The sequence below is a fragment of the Amblyraja radiata genome, chromosome 5 (assembly GCF_010909765.2).
Source record: "Amblyraja radiata isolate CabotCenter1 chromosome 5, sAmbRad1.1.pri, whole genome shotgun sequence".
Classification (NCBI taxonomy): domain Eukaryota; kingdom Metazoa; phylum Chordata; class Chondrichthyes; order Rajiformes; family Rajidae; genus Amblyraja; species Amblyraja radiata.
In genome coordinates this window covers 13,662,049-13,677,007 of record NC_045960.1, presented here as the reverse complement: position 1 = coordinate 13,677,007, position 14,959 = coordinate 13,662,049, and positions in this window count along the sequence as shown.

The window sequence follows — 14,959 nt, the reverse complement described above, 5'->3', positions numbered from 1 at the left end:
GAGAGAAGGAATGGGGTTGAGACCCTTCTTCAGTCGCTCTCCTTCCCCTCCAGAGCTGGAGTAACCCGCTGAGTTACTCCAGCACATTGTGTCTGCCTTTGGTGTCATTTGATGGCCAAGCCTAACATCTCATAGGTCATATCTGCTGACTCAGCTGCAGCCTCAAGCAACTTTCCGACACTTGGGAGCTGCGGGAAATCCCCGCCTAGCGTGGAAAGCTCAGATGACCACTTGTTTGGTCGCTTGCATGCCACAAGTACGCAGGGCTGGAGATCAGATGACAGGAAGAGTCAGGCACTAATCCATTAGTTGCAACGCTCACTCCTGAGTCAAGGGTTCAAGCAATAGGCTAGACATTAAAATCAATTGTCCATTGATCATATACTATTGTAACAATGACTCAGGGAACAGCTACTTCCCCTCTGTTTCTGAACGGCCCTTCCATAAGCTAGGGTACTGTCTGATACTATTACTCTATTACTTCAGAAGATCGCATTGTGTGGGAGACAATGTGGGGAGTTCAGAGATGGTTGAATCTTTATTGCTGACCAATTGTTTTGGGCCTAGTGTCAGGATATATCACAGCTTGGTTTGGGAACAGCTCTGCCCAAGACAGCAAGAAATTGCAGAGAGTTGTGGATGTAGCCCAGTCCGTCACACACAGGCCAGACTCCCCACCATCGACTCCATCTACACTTCTCGCAGCCTCGGGAAATCAGCCGACACAATCAAAGACTTGTCCCACCCCCGGTCATTCCTTCTTCTCCCTGCTCCCGTCCGGCAGAAGGTACAGAAGCTTGAAATCGCGCACCGCCAGACTCAGGGACAGCTTCTTCCCCTCTGTTATCAGGCTTCTGAACGGCCCTTCCATAAGCTAGAGTACTGTCCGATTCAGATAGATAGATAGATAGATAGATAAATACTTTATTAATCCCCTTATTCAGGGGAACCTCTACCCCATTGCGGACATTGGACTTTGTCTGTGGAACTGGTGCGCTACAATGCTGAGAACTATATTCTGCACTCTGTGTCTTCCCCTTTGCTCTACCTATTGTACTTGAGTTTGACTTGATTGCATTTATGTCTAGTATTATCGGATTTTCACGCAAAACAAAGCTTTTCCCTGTACCTCGCCACACGTGGCAATAGTGAACCTAAACCTTCTTTTGAATGATATATTAAACTAAGTGGGAGAGAGAGAGACACAGGAGAGAAAACGAGGGAATGAGTGGGTGAAAAGAAATGTTGATGGAGTTCCACAGCATGGAAACAGGCCCTTCAGCCCAACTTGCCCACGCGATCAAGATGCCCCATCTACTCTCTCCCCGTTTACCCAAGTTTGCTCCATATCCCTCTAAACCTTCCCTATCCATGTACCTGTCCACGTATTTGAACTACCAGCTTGTTCCACACACCCACCACCCTCCGTGTGAAAATGTTGCCCCTCAGATTCCTGTTAAATCTTTCTTATCTCACCTTAAACCGAGGGGAAGAGAGGTAGGGAAGGAATTAAAAAAGAGGGAAGGGGGAAGAAAAATTGAAAGAGAGAGGGAAAAGAACGAATGAAAGCAAGGAAGACACAAAGCTCCAGGGAGAGGTCAGGCAGGAGAGGAATTTACTCCTTGGAGCGCAGGAGGACAAATTATCTTATAGAGGTGTATAAAATCATGAGAGGAATAGATTTAGTTTAGATACTGCGCGGAAACAGGCCCTTCGGCCCACCGAGTCCGCACCGACCAGCGATCCCCGCACACTAAGTCTATCCTACACACACCAGGGACAATTTACACATACACCAAACCAATTAACCTACAAACCTGTACGTCTTTGGAGTGTGGGAGAAAAGCGAAGATAGAAACATAGAAACATAGAAAATAGGTGCAGGAGTAGGCCATTCGGCTCTTTGATCCTGCACCGCCATTCAATATGATCATGGCTGATCATCCAACTCAGTATCCTGTACCTGCCTTCTCTCCATACCCCCTGATCCATTTAGCCACAAGGGCCACAAACTCCCTCTTAAATATAGCCAATGAACTGGCCTCAACTACCTTCTGTGGCAGAGAATTCCACAGATTCACCGCTCTCTGTGTAAAAAATGATTTTCTCATCTCGGTCCTAAAAGACTTCCCTCTTATCCTTAAACTGTGACCCCTAGTTCTGGACTTCCCCAACATCGGGAATAATCTTCCTGCATCTAGCCTGTCCAACCCCTTAAGAATTTTGTAAGTTTCTATAAGATCCCCCCTCAATCTTCTGAATTCTAGCGTGTACAAGCCGAGTCTATCCAGTCTTTCTTCATATGAAAGTCCTGCCATCCCAGGAATCAGTCTGGTGAACCTTCTCTGTACTCCCTCTATGGCAAGAATGTCTTTCCTCAGATTAGGAGACCAAAACTGTACGCAATACTCCAGGTGTGGTCTCACCAAGACCCTGTACAACTGCAGTAGAACCTCCCTGCTCCTATACTCAAATCCTTTTGCTATGAATGCTAACATGCCATTTGCTTTCTTCACTGCCTGCTGCACCTGCATGCCTACTTTCAATGACTGGTGTACCATGACACCCAGGTCTCGTTGAAGATCTCGGAGAAAACCCACACGGTCCTTGGGAGAACGTAACAGGCAGCGCCCGTAGTCAGGATCGAACCCGGGTCTCTGGTGCTGCAAGCGCTGTAAGGCAGCAACTCTACCGCTGCGCCACCGTGACCGACTTAAATATAGGGCGAATATTGGATAGGGTGAATGCACGGTCTTTTACTCTGGGGGAGAGGAATCGAGAACCAGAGGGCATAGGTTTAAGGTGAGAGGGGAAAGATTGAATAGGAATCTGAGGGGCAACCTTTTCACACAGAGTGTGGTTGGTGTATGGAACCAGCCGCCAGAGGAGGTTGTTGAGGTTGGTACTATAACTGTGTTTAAAAGGCACTTGGACAGGTACATGAATAGAAAGGTTTAGTTTATTATTCACATTTACCGAGGTGAAGTGAAAAACAACTTTTGATCAGTGTGGGAATGTGAAGGGGAGGTAAAGTGCTCGAGGCAGGTACAATAACATCATTTAAAAGACACCTGGACAGGTACAAGGATAGGAAAGGTTTAGAGGGATGTGGACCAAACGTGGGCTGGTGGGATTAGCGTGGATATGGCATGGACTAGTTGGGCCGAAGGGCCAACTGATGTAGGATTCAAGGACTCCAAGTGAGGAGAAGTTAAAGGCAGATTTGGGTTTGAATACACACGGAGATGCAGTCAGAGCTGTGAAAGACCATTGTTCATAAGGTCATGTCATAAGTAATAGGAGTAGAATTAGGCCATTCGGCCCATCAAGTCTACTCCACCATTCAATCATGGCTGATCTATCTCTCCTAACCCCATTCTCCTGCCTTCTCCCCATAGCCCCTGACACCCGTACTAATCAAGAATCTATCTATCTCTGCCTTTAAAATTATCCACTGACTTGGCCTCCAGTTGCTGGCTCAGAGATTCACACGGGCATGGGGAAAACGCAGAGATCTTTCCACTGTGTCCGACCCAGCCTGATCTCTAATGAATGCCAGATCAAGCTGTCTGAGGTCAAAGGTCTTCCTTCGCCGCCCCAGAAGGTCATGGTGTTGCTGGGGGGTCAAATGCCACCCAGGGAGGGACTGTGTCTCTGTCTGTGGCCGTGCTGGGAGCAGGCTGGTTTTAAATCCTACCGAGGGCCCAGTATCTTCTCATGAAGTGTGTCTTTGAAAGGCCCAGTTCCATGAGCAAGCCTAGGCCGAGCAGTCTCTCCCTCCATCCATATTTTGTCAGGACCTATTATTTGGTTTTGTTTTAATTCTACTCTTGGAGAAGCAGAGTCGGAAACAGGCCCTTCGGCCCATCGGGTCCGCGCTGACCAACGATTGCCTCATACACTAGTTCTATCGTACACACTAGGGACAATTTACCGTGGCCAATCAACCTATAAGCCTGCACGTCTTTGGAATGTGAAACTGGAGCACCTGGAGGAAACCAAGGCGGTCACAGGAGAACGTGCAAACTCCGTACAGACAGCACCCGTGGTCAGGATCGAACCTGGGTCTCTGGCGCTGTAAGGGGGCAAATCTACCGCTGCGCTACTGTGTGAAATGTACATAGTGAAATGTTTTATTTAAATTGTCTCCTCTTCCTCTCCCTCCATGGGCGGCAGGTCACGCTGCGGCAGAGTTGCTGCCTCACAGCGCCAGAGACCCGGGTTCCATCCTGACCTCGGGTGCTGTCTGTGCGTGGGGTTTGCACGTTCCTCCCGTGACCGCGTGGGTTTCCTCCGGGTGCTCCGGTTCTCCCCCTCACGTGCCAAAGACGTGCGGGTTTGTAGGTGGATTGACTTCCGTAAATTGCGCCAAATGTGTTAGGACGTACGGCCAGCGTGAACGGGTGATCGGCGATCAGCGTGAACTCAGTGGGCCGAGGGTCGTGTTTCCACGTCGTACTTCCAAGGTTACGGTGCTCCCAATCTCCCATATCCCAACTTACCCCATGCTGCTTCATGGCTGTGGTTCTTTAGTGGTCTTGTGCACATTGTTGGTGAGGCTGCACTTGGAGTATGGCGTTCGGTTATGGTCGACCTGCTAAAACTGGAAAGTGGGCCGAGACGATTCACGAAGATGTTGCTGCTACTCGAAGTCCTGAGCTATTGGGAGAAGTTGGGCAGGCTCGGAATTGATTCCTTGGAGCGCAGGATGACGAGGGGTGATCTTATAGTGTATAAGAATGGATGGGGACTTGACTTTGTGCCTTCCCCCACAGTGTGGGGGGATGTTTTTATGTTTTAATGTTAAACTTCTTCTTTAATGCTATGTTGTATTTTTATTAGTGTGCTGCAAGGACATAGAAATATAGAAACATAGACAATAGGTGCAGGAGTAGGCCATTCGGCCCTTCGAGTGGCAGAGAATTCCAGAGATTCACCACTCTATGTGTGAAAAATGTTTTTCTCATCTCGGACCTAAAAGATTCCCCCCTTATCCTTAAACTGTGACCCCTTGTTCTGGACTTCCCCAACATCGGGAACAATCTTCCTGCATCTAGCCTGTCCAACCCCTTAAGAATTTTGTACGTTTCTATAAGATCCCCCCTCAATCTTCTAAATTCTAGCAAGTACAAGCCGAGTCTATCCAGTCTTTCTTCATATGAAAGTCCTGACATCCCAGGAATCAGTCTGGTGAACCTTCTCTGTACTCCGTAGAAGGAGTGGATGACGTCAGACTGAAGAATGGATCCGTCCCAGAATGAAGAAGGGTCCCGACCCGAAACGTCACCCATTCCTTCTCGCCAGAGATGCCGCCTGTCCCGCTGAGTTACTCCAGCTTTTTTGTGTCTAGTTTTGGGTTACAGTTGCATTTAGATGCCAGACACAATGACGTGGAGTATGGCTGGGGGTTGGATGTTGTACATGCTTCCTGCCTCCGTTGTGTTAATGATGAACACAGGGGCAACACGTTTGACGGCGTATGTTATCACTCTTTCCCTTACACATGCCCCAGGTTGGTGACCTCGCTTCAGCCGAAGCTGAGCCAACGAATGCAATTTGTGAATGAGAAGGAGAGAGGAGCCAAACCATGACTCAAGTGTTCTCGGCTCATGGAAGGAAGCCATTTTGCCTGACAAGTGGTCATGGAATCATAGAGTCAAACAGCACAGAAACAGACCTATCGGCCCTAGTCCCCCGTGCAGGCCAAGATGCCCCTTCCAAACGAGAGCCATTCGCCTGCATTTGCCCCATGTCCCTCCAAAACTCAGTGGGTCAAATTGTAGAAACAAAGAACTGCAGATGCTGGTTCATACCAAAGGCAGACACAAAGTGCCGGAGTAACACAGTGGGTCAGGCAGCATCGCTGGAGAAACCATGGAGAAAGCATCTCTATGGAAAAAAATGAAGAAATCATGAGAGGAATAGATCGGGTTGGTGCTCAGGGACTAGTGCCCAGAGCAGGGGAAGTGAGGACATACGTTTAAGGTGAAGGGGAAAATATATATATATATTTATTTTAATTTTAATTTTGTTAGAAGCAATTGTACAAAAAGAAAATGATCGACATAACAATTATACAATTTTCGTACTGCTTCAGTCTTAACATTTTATGAACTAATAACTAGATCGGAAAAAAAGAAAAAGGAAAAAAGGGAAAGAAAGAAGAAATGAAAAAGAAAAGAAAAAATTACAAGAAAAACAAACGAAAAACCCCAGAACTAACGAAGGTGTGAAAGAAGCGGAGATATATCCCACTACCCTTCCATACGACCATAGCATCGGTTTGAGTTTGTGTTCAACCATTATGTTGTTGAAGAAATTCAATAAAAGGAGACCATATTTTTGAAAATTGGTCTGGTTTGTCAGTCAAGACAAGCCATATTTTTTTCTAGATGTAGTTTCTCGGTCATTTCTTTGATCCACATCTTCACTGTGGGGACTGTTGTCTTTTTCCAGAATTTAAGTGTAAGTTTTTTCACAGTTATTAAACCATAGTCAAGGAAGCGTCTTTGAAATATCGTTAGATTAGGGCAGCCCTCTGATATTCCTAATATTATTAATTTTGGATCTGGCTCCAATTGAATTTTAAGTGTTTTAGAAATAATATTGAATAATCCCGTCCAGAAGGTTTGTATTTTTATACAGGATACAAAAGTATGAGTTAGGGTAGCTTCTTGAAAGTGACATTTATCACAAAGAGGAGAGACAGTTGGGAAGATCTTGTTCAATTTGGTCTTTGAATAGTATAGCCTATGCAATACTTCAAATTGTATCAGACAATGCCTGGCATTTAAAGAACAGTAGTGTATGTATTGTAGGCTTTCATCCCAGATATCTTTCGAAATGGGTAAACCCAACTCATCCTCCCATGCTCCCTATAAATCTCAGAAGGTGGAGTGTCAATATTTAGAAGAGTGTTATTAATGTAAGATATGTGGTCATGGAATCATAGTTATTCATCATAGTTATTAATCATAAGATAAGATATGTGGTCATAAGATATAGTTATTAATCATAAGATTAATATTAGACCACATAGTTATTAATCATAAGATATGTGGTCATAACACCACATAGTTATTAATCATAAGATATGTGGTCATGGAATCATGGCAGCGTCTCAGCCCCGGTGCGGGGCTGAGACGCTGCCGTGTGGGCGGACCGGCTCCCGGCTGGAAGGTGCTCTCGTGGGGGCAGCCCGGTGCGGGGCTGAGACGCTGCCTTGTGGGCGGCCCGGTGCGGGGCGGAGACGGTGCTACGGCGGCTGAGGCGGCGTTCTGGCGGCGGCGACCTGGATCCGGGGCTCGGCCGCGGGCCAGTGGAGGACAATGTCAGGAGCTCGCAGGTCACAGGCTGGTGCCTGTTTTCCGGAGCACCCGTTGCAACAGCTGCGGGCAGCTTCGACCACCCCCGGGCCGCGGAGCTTGAACCGCGGGACTGATGCCATCGCCCGGTGGGGTATCGCCTCGGCGCAGAGGGAGAAGAGGAGGGAAGAGACAGTAACTCTAAGACTTTTGCCTCCATCACAGTGAGGAGGTGTTTGGTGAACTCACTGTGGTGGATGTTAATTTGTGTTTATTGTGTTTTGTTATTATTACATGTATGGCTGCAGGCAACAGCATTTCGTTCAGACCGAAAGGTCTGAATGACAAATAAAGGATTCAATTCAATTCATATCAACTTACTTACATCGGGATGTCTATTCAAAAAATCGTCTAATGCATCAAATATATGGAGGGAAAAAATGGAGAAATCATGAGGGGAATAGATCGGATAAATGCACACAGTCTCTTGCCCAGAGTAGGGGAATCGAGGACCAGAGGACATAGGTTTAAGTTGAAGAGGAAAAGATTTAATAGGAATTTAAGGGATAACATTTTCACACAAAGGGTGGTGGGTGTATGGAACAAGCTGCCAGAGGAGGTAGTTGAGGCTGGGACTATCGTAACGTTTAAGAAACAGTTAGACAGATACATGGATAGGACAAGTTTAGAGGGATAGGGGGCAAACATAGGAATGTGGGACTAGTGTAGCTGGGCAAGTATGTCGGTGTGGGCAAGTTGGTTCCAAAGGGCTTGTTTCCACGTTGCATCACTCTATGACTATGACAGGGAGAAAAATTGGAGAAAACTGAGAAGAATTGAGAAATCTCTGGATGTTGCCTGACCCGCCGTGTTACTCCGGCACTTTGTGTCTGCCTTTGACCCGCTGTGTTACTCCAGTGTCTGCCTACCTCGTTGTGTTAGGCAGCATCACAAAAAAAAGACCCAGAGTGCTGGATTAACTCAGCGTACAAACAAAAAGACACAAAATGCTGGAGTAACCATGACCTTGAATCTTTTTTTTCATAAACCTGCATCTGCAGTTCCATGTACCTCCAACCTAGTGCTGCCTGAATATCCTTCACCATTCAGGGTACACTCTGACAAAGGACAAATAGGTTAGTATTTCCAGCTGGAGTTGGAAAAGTCACTTCCAAGTAAATGCAATCCCAGATTGCTCATTAATTCATGGAAGTAAGCAATTGATGCAGATCTATGCCCAGGCTTGTTGCTTCTGATAGGGAAGGTTTTAGCCTGTTTTTACCTTCTCCCCAAAATCCACAAACACAACTGCCCCGGCAGACCCATTGTTTCTGCCCGCTCCTTTTCCACAGAAATGATTTCCACCTACCTCGACTCCATCCCATCCCCCTTGGTCCAATCTCTCCTGGCCTATGTCCAAACTACCTCACATGCCCTCCATCTCTTTAATGACTTCCGCTTTCCGAGCCCCCACTCCCCTCATCTTTACTATTGATGTTCAGTCACTCTACACCTCCATCCCCCACCAGGAAGGCCTTAAAGCCCTCCGTTTCTTCCTCGACCGCCGACCCATCCAATATCTGTCTACTAACGTTACTCTGCCTAGCGGAGCTGTTCCTCACCCTCAACAACTTCTCCTTTGAGTCCTCCCACTTCCTCCAAGGTGTAGCTATGGGCACCCGCATGGGCCCCAGCTATGCCTGCCTCTTTGTAGGGTATGTTGAACACTCCATGTTCAAGGAGAACACTGGCCCTATCCCCGAACTCTACCTCCGCTACATTGATGACTGCATTGGTGCTACCTCCTGCACCCATGCAGAACCCATCAACTTCACCACCAATTTTCATCCTGCAGTCAAATTTACTTGGACCATCTCCAACACCTCCTTCCCCTTTCTTGATCTCACAGTCTCCATCACAAGAAACAAACTCTTGACTGATGTCTGTTACAAACCCACTGACTCCCACAACTATCGCGACTACCCTTCTTCCCACCCTGCTTCCTGCAAAGACTCTATCCCCTACTGTATGCCGCATCTGAGCTCAAGATGAGATGTTCCATACTAGAACATCCGAGATGTCCTCATTCTTTAGGGAACGGGGGTTCCCCTCTCCCATCATAGATGAGGCCCTCACTCGTGTCTCCTTGGTTCCCCGCAACTCCGCCCTTGCTCCCCCTCCCCCTAGTCGCAACAGAGACAGAGTCCCCCTAGTCCTTACCTTCCACCCCATCAGCCTTCGCATACAACACATAATCCTCCAAAATGTCCGCCACCTCCAACGGGATCCCACCACTAGCCACATTTTCCCATCTCCACCCCTTTCGACCTTCCACAGAGACCGTTCCCTCCGCAACTCCCTGGTTAACTCATCCCTTCCCACCTAAACCACCCCCTCCCCAGGTACCTTCCCATCCAACTGCAGGAGGCTCACCACCTGTCGCTATACCTCCTCCCTCGACTCTGTCCAGGGACCCCGAAAGTCCTTTCCGTTTAGGCACAGGTTCACTTGCACCTCCTCCAACCTCATCTACCTTCATAGCAAAAGTATTTGAGTATAGGAGCAGGGAGGTTCTACTGCAGTTGTACAGGGTCTTGGTGAGACCACACCTGGAGTATTGCGTACAGTTTTGGTCTCCTAATCTGAGGAAAGACATTCTTGCCATAGAGGGAGTACAGAGAAGGTTCACCAGACTGATTCCTGGGATGTCAGGACTTTCATATGAAGAAAGACTGGATAGACTCGGCTTGTACTCGCTAGAATTTAGAAGATTGAGGGGGGATCTTATAGAAACTTACAAAATTCTTAAGGGGTTGGACAGGCTAGATGCAGGAAGATTGTTCCCGATGTTGGGGAAGTCCAGAACAAGGGGTCACAGTTTAAGGATAAGGGGGAAATCTTTTAGGACCAAGATGAGAAAAACATTTTTCACACAGAGAGTGGTGAATCTGTGGAATTCTCTGCCACAGAAGGTAGTTGAGGCCAGTTCATTGGCTATATTTAAGAGGGAGTTAGATGTGGCCCTTGTGGCTAAAGGGATCAGGGGGTATGGAGAGAAGGCAGGTACAGGATACTGAGTTGGATGATCAGCCATGATCATATTGAATGGCGGTGCAGGCTTGAAGGGCCGAATGGCCTACTCCTGCACCTATTTTCTATGTTTCTATGTTTCTATGTTTTACTGTATCCGTTGTTCAAGATGTGGATTCTTACACATCGGCGAGACCAAACGCAGACTGGGCGATCGTTTCGGGGAACATCTTCGCTCAGCCCGCGTGGACCAACCTGATCTCCCGGTTTTTCATATCTTTCATTCATTTATTCTTTATCTCTCCGCATCACCGTCTATATCTCTCGTTTCCCTTATCCCTAACCAGTCTGAAGAAGGGTCTTGGCCCGAAACGTCACCCATTCCTTCTCTCCAGTGATGCTGCCTGTCCCGCTGAGTTACTCCAGCTTTTTTGTGTCTAGTTTTGGGTTACAGTTGCATTTAGATGCCAGACACAATGACGTGGAGTATGGCTGGGGGTTGGATGTTGTACATGCTTCCTGCCTCCGTTGTGTTAATGATGAACACAGGGGCAACACGTTTGACGGCGTATGTTATCACTCTTTCCCTTACACATGCCCCAGGTTGGTGACCTCGCTTCAGCCGAAGCTGAGCCAACGAATGCAATTTGTGAATGAGAAGGAGAGAGGAGCCAAACCATGACTCAAGTGTTCTCGGCTCATGGAAGGAAGCCATTTTGCCTGACAAGTGGTCATGGAATCATAGAGTCAAACAGCACAGAAACAGACCTATCGGCCCTAGTCCCCCGTGCAGGCCAAGATGCCCCTTCCAATCGAGAGCCATTCGCCTGCATTTGCCCCATGTCCCTCCAAAACTCAGTGGGTCAAATTGTAGAAACAAAGAACTGCAGATGCTGGTTCATACCAAAGGCAGACACAAAGTGCCGGAGTAACACAGTGGGTCAGGCAGCATCGCTGGAGAAACCATGGAGAAAGCATGGAGGAAAAAAATGGAGACATCATGAGGGGAATAGATCGGGTCGGTGCTCAGAGTATCGTGCCCAGAGTAGGGGAATCGAGGAGCAGAGAGGACATAGGTTTAAGGTGAAGGGGAAAAGATTTAATAGGAATCTGAGGGCTAACCTTTCCACACAAAGGGTGGTGGGTGTATGGAACAAGCTGCCAGATGAGGTAGTTGAGGCTGGGACTATCCCAACGTTTAAGAAACAGTTAGACAGATACACGGATAGGACAAGTTTAGAGGGATAGGGGGCAAACATTGGCAGGTGGGAGTAGTGTAGCTGGGCATGTTGGCCGGCATGGGCAAGTTGGGCCGAAGGGGTTGTTTCCACACTATATCACTCTATCACTATGATAGGGAGAAAAATTGGAGAAAACTGAGAAGAATTGAGAAATCTCTGGTTTCTCTGAGATGCTGCCTGACCCGTTGTGTTACTCCAGTATCTGTCTACCTCGTTGTGTTAGGCAGGATCACAAAAAAAAGACCCAGACTGCTGGATTAACTCAGCGTGCAAACAAAAAGACTGGAGTAACTCTGACTTTGAATCTTTTTTTTCATAAACCGGCATCTGCAGTTCCATGTATCTGCAGCCTAGTGCAGCCTGAATATCCTTCGCCATTCAGGGTGCACCCCGACAAAGTATAAATAGGTTCGTCGTTCCAGCTGGAGATGGAAAAGTCACTTCCAAGTAAATGCAATCCCAGATTGCTCATCAATTCATGGAAGTAAGCAATTGATGCAGATCCATGCCCAGGCTTGTTGCCTCAACAGGCACCGAAATCGCTGTCCGAACTCCAGCAACAGCAGCTTCATCTGCCTCGAATCGTGGGGCTTGAATCGGCCCGTTCGCGGGGCCTTTCATCGCCCGCTGGCGGCTTCAACATCGGGAGCCTCAATCGCCTCGATGCAGCAGTTTGATTTTATGCCGCGCCGGGCGCTGAAAGGCCCCACGAACGGGCCGATTCAGCCCTTAGAAAGCGGCTGGTATAGGTCAGATTACAAAACATGGGGGGGGGGGGGGGTTCCCCACCTCTCAAAGCCCCCTGTCCCCCCCCCCCCCCCAGGATTTCCGCCCCTGTGCCTCTGATAGGGAAGGTTTTAGCCTGTTTTAACTTCTCCCCAAAATCCACAAACACAACTGCCCTGGCAGACCCATTGTTTCTGCCTGCTCCTGTCCCACGGAAATGATTTCCACCTACCTCGACTCCATCCCATCTCCCTTGATCCAATCTCTCCCGACCTATGTCGAAGATACCTCACGTGCCCTTCGTCTCTTTAATGACTTCCGATTTCTGAGCCCCCTCTCCCTCATCTTTACTATGGACCTTCAGTCATTCTACACCTCCATCCCCCACCAGGAAGGCCTTAAAGCCCGCCGTTTCTTCCTCGACCGCAGAACCATCCAATATCCCTCTATTAATGTTACGGGCATACCCTGAACTCTTGCCAGGACACTTTTAAAAACATCCCACTTTCCTGGCGTTCCATTTCCTTCAAACAAACTGCTCCAATCAACTTGAGCCATTCTAATACCTTCAAAGTTGGCCTTGCCCCAATATAGTATTTTAACTCCTGGGCCTAACCTGTCTTTGTCCATATCTATCTTAAACATAATTGAATAGTGGTCGCTGGTTCCAAAAGACTCCTCCATGAACATTTCATTCACTTGCCCTTCCCAAATTCCCAAGACTAGATCAAGTGTTGCCCACTTACGTGAAGGGCCCTCTGCATCTAGCCTTTGACACCCTTACTAATGAAGACTCCACTTTACGATTCAGTTTATTTTTAGTTTAGTTTAGTTTAATTTAGTTTAGTTTAGTTTGGTTTGGTTTAGTTTAGAGATACAGTGTGGTAACAGGCCCTTCGGCCCACCGAGGCTGCACCAACCAGCGATCCCCGCACATTAACACTATCCCACACACACTAGGGACAATTTACACTTACACCAAGCCAATTAACCTGCAAACCTGTACGTTTTTGGACTGTGGAAGGTAACCGAAGCTCCCAGGAAACCCCAAGCAGGTCACGGGGAGAACGTGCAAACTCCGTACAGACAGCACCCGTGGTCAGGATGGTACCTGGAGCCTGTAAGGGAGCAACTCTACCCGCTGCGCCACCGTGCCACCTCTGAGACATTTGGACATCAGCCAGGCCTCTAGATGGCAGTCAAGTTCACCTCTCTTTAGGCCCAAGACGGATGGAGACAACCTTGAGATAGTCAGAAGGACTGGGCCAAATCACACAGGGGTCACTGTTAAACAACGACCATGAAATATATGTTCCAGCTGTTAGCTGGTGAGAAGCAATATTCAATCTGGAACATTCTGCACATCCCTGACACTTTCAGCGTTTAACTTATTTTTCTTGAATCTTAGCCAAGTTCCAGATGACAGGAGCAATCACTGTGACCTGCTGAGTTTAGTGTTAACTCCTTACAGGGCAACATGGTGGCACAGCGGTAGAGTTGCTGCCTCACAGCTCCAGAGACCCGGGGTCCATCACATCCACGGGTGCTGTCTGTACAGAGTTTGCACGTTCTCCCTGTCACCGCGCTCTCCCGGGTGCTCCAGTTTCCTCCCACACTCCAAAGACGTGCAGGTTTGTAGGTTAGTTGGCCTTCCGCAAATTGTCCCCAGTGTGTAGGATAGAGCTAGTGTGCGGGGATCGCTGACCGGCTAGAAGGATCTGTTTCCACGCTGTATCTCTAAACTAAACTAAGTTCGCAATAACCAACCTGATCTCTCGGTGGCTCAGCACTTCTACTCCCCCTCCCATTCCCAATCCGACCTTTCTGTCCTGGGCCTCCTCCATGGCCAGAGTGAGTCCCACCGTAAATTGGAGGAGCAGCACCTCATATTTCACTTGGGTAGTTGACACTCTAGCGGTATAAACATTGACTTCTCCAATTTCAGGTAGTCCTTGCTTTCTCCCTCCTTCCCTTCCCCTCCCCTCCCCAGCTCTCCCACAGCCCACTGTCTCCGCCTCTTCCTTTCTACTTCCCATCCCCACCACCCCCACATCGGTCTTAAGAAGCGTCTCGACCCGAAACGTCACCTATTCCTTCGCTCCATAGATGCTGCCTCACCCGCTGAGTTACTCCAGCATTTGTATCATTACATTAATAGCTCATTATCTGTTTATTTGCACTTTATCTGTTTTATTTATTAATGTGTGTATATATTTATATAATGGTATATGGACACACTGATCTATTCTGTATTCATGCCTTCTATATTCTGTTGTGCTGAAGCAAAGCAAGAATTTCATTGTCCTATCTGGGACATATGACAATAAACTCACTTGAATCTTGAATCTTGAATCTACCTTTAAACTAAAAACAACTATTTCATGTATCCTCTCCATTTACTGCTTGGTATACAACTTCTTTATTCGTTTATTAATTTATTGGGAACGTTCAAACATGAAGTGTCCCGACCCAAACGTCACCTGCCCATGTTCTCCAGGGATTCTGCATGACCTGTAGTGCGTGTGTGTGTATATGTGTGAGTGTATGTGTGTGTTTGTGAGTGTGTGTGTGTGTATATGTGTGTGTGTGTGTGTGTGTCTTTGTGAGTGTGTGTGTGTGTATATGTGTGAGTGTATATGTGTGTTTGTGAGTGTGTGT